This window comes from Elephas maximus, chromosome 1 (assembly GCF_024166365.1).
Source record: "Elephas maximus indicus isolate mEleMax1 chromosome 1, mEleMax1 primary haplotype, whole genome shotgun sequence".
Classification (NCBI taxonomy): Eukaryota; Metazoa; Chordata; class Mammalia; order Proboscidea; family Elephantidae; genus Elephas; species Elephas maximus.
In genome coordinates this window covers 23,215,814-23,222,297 of record NC_064819.1, presented here as the reverse complement: position 1 = coordinate 23,222,297, position 6,484 = coordinate 23,215,814, and positions in this window count along the sequence as shown.

Below are 6,484 nucleotides of genomic sequence, written 5' to 3'. Positions count from 1 at the left end.
AAATAAAGGGCATCTGGATTGGCAAGAAGGAAGTAAAATTATCTCTATTTGCAGATGACATGATCTTATACACAGAAAACCCTAAGGAATCCTCCAGAAAACTACTGAAACTAATAGAAGAGTTTGGCAGAGTCTCAGGTTATAAGATAAACATACAAAAATCACTTGGATTCCTCTACATCAATAAAAAGAACATCGAAGAGGAAATCACCAAATCAATACCATTCACAGTAGCCACCAAGAAGATAAAATAAGGAATAAATCTTACCAAAGATGTTAAAGACCTATACAAAGAAAACTACAAAGTACTACTGCAAGAAACAAAAAAGGACCTACTTAAGTGGAAAACATACCTTGCTCATGGATAGGAAAACTTAACATAGTAAAAATGTCTATTCTACCAAAAGCCATCTATACATACAATGCACTTTCGATCCAAATTCCAATGATATTTTTTAATGTGATGGAGAAACAAATCACCAACTTCATATGGAAGGGAAAGAAGCCCCAGATAAGTAAAGCACTACTGAAAAAGAAGAAGAAAGTGGGAGGCCTCACTCTACCTGATTTTAGAACCTATTATACAGCCACAGTAGTCAAAACAGCCTGGTACTGGTACAACAACAGGCACAAAGACCAATGGAACAGAATTGAGAACCCAGATATAAATCCATCCACGTATGAGCAGCTGGTATTTGACAAAGGCCCAGTATCCATTAACTGGGGAAAAGATAGTCTTTTTAACAAATGGTGCTGGCATAATTGGATATCCATTTGCAAAAAAATGAAACAGGACCCATACCTCACACCATGCACAAAAACTAACTCGAAGTGGATCAAAGACCTAAACATAAAGACTAAAACGATAAAGATCATGGAAGGAAAAATAGGGACAACATTAGGAGCCCTAATACAAGGCCTAAACAGAATACAAAACGTTACCAAAAATGACAAAGAGAAACCAGATAACTGGGAGCTCCTAAAAATCAAACACCTATGCTCATCTAAAGACTTCACCAAAAGAGTAAAAAGACCACTTACAGATTGGGAAAGAATTTTCAGCTATGACATCTCTGACCAGCGCCTGATCTCTAAAATCTAATTAAAAAAAAAAAAAAAATTTTTTTTTTTCTGGTAAAACTCAACCACAAAAAGACAAACAACGCAATCAAAAAGTGGGCAAAGGAGATGAACACCCACTTCACTAAAGAAGATATTCGGGCAGCTAACAGATACATGAGAAAATGCTCTCAATCATCAGCCATTGGAGAAATGCAAATTAAAAGTACGATGAGATTTCATCTCACTCCAACAAAAAAAAAAAATTTTTTTTTTTTTTTGGCTGGCATTAATCCAAAAAACACAAAATAATAAATGTTGGAGAGGCTGCGGAGAGATTGAAACTCTTATACACTGCTGGTGGGAATGTAAAATGGTATAACCTCTTTGGAAATCTACCTGGCATTTTCTTAAAAAGTTAGAAATCGAACTACCATACAACCCAGAAATCCCACTCCTCGGAATATACCCTAGAGAAATAAGAGCCTTTACATGAACAGATATATGCACACCCATGTTTATTGCAGCACTGTTTACAATAGCAAAAAGCTGGAAGCAACCAAGGTGTCCATCAAGGGATGAATGGTTAAATAAATTATGGTATATTCACACAATGGAATACTACGCATCGATAAAGAACAGTGAGGAATCTGTGAAACATTTCATAACATGGAGGAACCTGGAAGGCATTATGCTGAGCGAAATTAGTCAGAGGCAAAGGGACAAACATTGTATAAGACCACTATTATAAGATCTTGAGAAATAGTAAACCTGAGAAGAACACATACTTTGGTGGTTACAAGGAGGGGAGGGAGGGAGGGTGGGAGAGGTTTATTTACTGATTAGTTAGTAGATAAGAACTACTTTAGGTGAAGGGAAGGACAATACTCAATACATGGAAGGTCAGCTCAACTGGACTGGACCAAAAGCAAAGATGTTTCCGGGATAAACTGAATGCTTCAAAGGTCAGAGAAGCAAGAGTGGGGGTTTGGGGACTATGGCTTAAGGGGACTTCTAAGTCAATTGGCAAAATAATTCTATTATGAAAACATTCTGCATCCCACTTTGAAATGTGGCGTCTGGGGTCTTAAATACTAACAAGCGGCCATCTAAGATGCATCAATTGGTCTCAACCCACCTGGAGCAAAGGAGAATGAAGAAGACCAAGGTCACATGACAACTATGAGCCCAAGAGACAGAAAGGGCCACTTGAACCAGAGACTTACATCATCCTGAGACCAGAAGAACTAGATGGTGCCTGGCCACAACCATGGCTGCCCTGACAAGGAGCACAACAGAGAACCCCTGAGGGAGCAGGAGATCAGTGGGATACAGACCCCAAATTCTCATAAAAAGACCAGACTTAATGGTCTGACGGAGACTAGAGGAATCCTGGTGGTCATGGTCCCCAGACCTTCTGTTGGCCCAGGACAGGAACCATTCCTGAAGACTACTCATCAGACATGGAAGGGACTGGACAATGGGTTGGAGAGAGATGCTGACGAAGAGTGAGCTACTTGTATCAGGTGGACACTTGAGACTGTGTTGGCATCTCCTGTCTGGAGGGGAGATGGGAGGGTAGAGAGGGTTAGAAACTGGCAAAAAGGTCACGAAAGGAGAGACTGGAAGAAGGGAGCGGGCTGACTCATTAGGGGGAGAGTAAGTGGGAGTATGGAGTAAGGTGTATATAAGCTTATATGTGGCAGACTGACTTGATTTGTAAACTTTCACTTAAAGCACGGTAAAAATTATTAAAAAAAAAAACTGACCAATTAAGTACACTGAGGCAATCTTCATTTTTATTGACATTTATTAGAATCATTGAGATGTTGTCTATACATAGACAAACATGAGTACATTAAGTTGAAATCCACAAGATTATTCATTTATTAGTTTCTCCTTTAAAAGGAGATAAAATGATAGAGAATGGGAGAAAAAAGTATTCTCTGAGGCTCAGAGGGTTATTCTAATCTGAGTTTCTATTCCTTTTTTTTTTTTAACCAGAAGGATAGCTTAAGGACAGAATGGCTTTCATTTTGCTAGCTTAAGTGACAAGTGGCCAACTTGGACTCCAATTAGTAGTAAGTGGAAGCTGAGCCGTTTGGAATCACATCTAAGAATTTGCTAACCTTTAAAAATCACTTTCATCTTCAGACATGAGCCAAACAGGAGCATTAAAAAAAAAAAAAAATTCCACTTTAATTTGATTTTCAGTTACAGAATTGTCCCTAAGAAGCTGTTAGTACCTTCAAAAATCAGATATTCTAAAGGCTCCATCTTTCAGCTGCAAAGGGGCTGATTTCATCTGCATTAAAATAATGTATATAATTTTTTAAGTTAAATTATTAAAAAAAAATTCTTGCAATAAGTTGAAACTGTTAAAATAATTCACCCGTGACAAGCTTTAATCAATACAATGTTTAATATTATATATATATGTATATATACACACACACACATACATACATGTATATATGAATTATGATGTTGGCAAATAATATTGAATATACCACAGACTGCCAGAAGAACAAATTTGTCTTTGAAGAAGTGCAGCCAGAATGTTCCTTTGAAGTGAGAATCACGACACTTCATCTCACACACTTTGAACATGTTATCAGGAGGGACCAGCCCCTAGAAGACAAAGACATCATGCTTGGTAAAGTCGAGGGTCAGCAAAAATGGGGAAGTACTCTAAATGAGATAGATTGACACAGTGGCTGCAACAGTGGACTCAAACATAGCAATGACTGTGAGGATGACAAAGGGCAGCGTTTTGTTCTGTTGTACGTTAGGTCACTGTGAGTCAGAACTGACTCAATGGCACCTCACAAGAACAACATCAGAGGTGAAAAGATGAATTTGATAGTAATCGCTTTGTAAAAGAAAGCTTTTATTGACGCAGAACATAAATGCAGGAGAAATACATAAATCATGGGATGAATTTTTATTAGTTTTTCATACCCGTGTGGCCACCAGCCAAAGCAGGAAACAGAACGTTGCTAGCATTCCAGTTGCCCCCCAAGAGAGGAACTGAGTTCTGATTTCTATCTCCATAATTTTTTTTTTCTACTTGCTACTGAAAAGAATATAAATTGAATCATACAGCGTATACTCTTATGTATCTGGTTCCTTTTACTCAACACAATGCTTGCAAGACTAATCTGTGTTGTTGTCCATAGCAAATGTCATTCATTTTCATTATTGTATTGTATTTTTTTATTCTACATTTGCTTTGTTTCCACTGGAGACTATAACAGTGCTGTTACAAACAATCTCGCACTTCTCTCTTTGTGCACATGTTTACGGGTTTAAAGGAGCCCTTTGGTGCTAAATGGTTGGCTGCTGACAGAAAGGTTGGTGGTTCAAACTAACTAGCCATTCTACTGTAAAAAGTTGGGACAATCTGCTTGCATAAAGATCAAAGCCTTGGAAACACTATGGGTCAATTCTAATAGGGCTGCTATGAGAGTCAGACTCAATGGCACACAATAACAACGACAACAACATATACAGCTTTATTCAGGTTTTCTCCAAGAGTGCAATTGCTAGTGCAGAGGGTGCATTACCTCAGATTTAGTAGCTTAAAACAACAATAAATGTTTACTACTTCACTGTTTAAATTGGGAAACCAGGAACGATTTGGTTGCATACTCCTGGCTCATGGTCTTTTTTTTTTTTAATAACTTTTATTAAGCTTCAAGTGAACGTTTACAAATCCAATCAGTCTGTCACATATAAGTTTACATACATCTCACTCCCTACTCCCACTTGCTCTCCCCCTCTTGAGTCAGCCCTTTCAGTCTCTCCTTTCTTGACAATTTTGCCGGCTTCCCTCTCTCTCTATCCTCCCATCCCCCCTCCAGACAAGAGTTGCCAACACAATCTCAAGTGTCCACCTGATATAATTAGCTCATTCTTCATCAGCGTCTCTCTCCCACCCGCTGACCAGTCCCTTTCATGTCTGATGAGTTGTCTTCGGGGATGGTTCCTGTCCTGTGCCAACAGAAGGTCTGGGGAGCATGGCCGCCGGGATTCCTCTAGTCTCAGTCAGACCATTAAGTTTGGTCTTTTTATGAGAATTTGGGGTCTGTATCCCACTGATCTCCTGCTCCCTCAGGGGTCCTCTGCTGTGCTCCCTGTCAGGGCAGTCATCGATTGTGGCCGGGCACCAATTAGTTCTTCTGGTCTCAGGATGATGTAGGTCTCTGGTTCATGGGGCCCTTTCTGTCTCTTGGGCTCTTAGTTGTTGTGTGGCCTTGGTGTTCTTCATTTTCCTTTGCTCCAGGTGGGTTGAGACCAATTGATGCATCTTAGATGGCCGCTTGTTAGCATTTAAGACCCCAGACGCCACATTTCAAAGTGGGATGCAGAATGATTTCATAATAGAATTATTTTGCCAATTGACTTAGAAGTCCCCGCAAACCATGTTCCCCAGACCCCCGCACTTGCTCCGCTGACTTTTGAAGCATTCATTTTATCCCGGAAACTTCTTTGCTTTTGGTCCAGTCCAATTGAGCTGACCTTCCATGTATTGAGTGTTGTCTTTCCCTTCACCTAAAGCAGTTCTTATCTACTGATTAATCAATAAAAAACCCTCTCCCACCCTCCCTCCCTCCCCACCTCGTAACCACCAAAGTATGTGTTCTTCTCAGGTTTACTATTTCTCAAGATCTTATAATAGTGGTCTTATACAATATTTGACCTTTTGCCTCTGACTAATTTCGCTCAGCATAATGCCTTCCAGGTTCCTCCATGTTATGAAATGTTTCAGAGATTCGTCACTGTTCTTTATCGATGCGTAGTATTCCATTGTGTGAATATACCACAATTTATTTACCCATTCATCCGTTGATGGACACCTTGGTTGCTTCCAACTTTTTGCTATTGTAAACAGAGCTGCAATAAACATGGGTGTGCATATATCTGTTTGTATGAAGGCTCTTGTATCTCTAGGGTATATTCCCAGGAGTGGGATTTCTGGGTTGTATGGTAGTTCTATTTCTAACTGTTTAAGATAACGCCAGATAGATTTCCAACGTGGTTGTACCATTTTACATTCCCACCAGCAGTGTATGAGAGTTTCAATCTCTCCGCAGCCTCTCCAACATTTATTATTTTGTGTTTTTTGCATTAATGCCAGCCTTGTTGGAGTGAGATGGAATCTCATCGTCGTTTTAATTTGCATTTCTCTAATGGCTAATGATCGAGAGCATTTTCTCATGTATCTGTTGGCTGCCTGAATATCTTCTTTAGTGAAATGTGTGTTCATATCCTTTGCCCACTTCTTGATTGGGTTGTTTGTCTTTTTGTGGTTGAGTTTTGACAGAATCATGTAGATTTTAGAGATCAGGTGCTGGTCGGAGATGTCATAGCTGAAAATTCTTTCCCAATCTGTAGGTGGTCTTTTTACTCTTTTGGAGAAGTC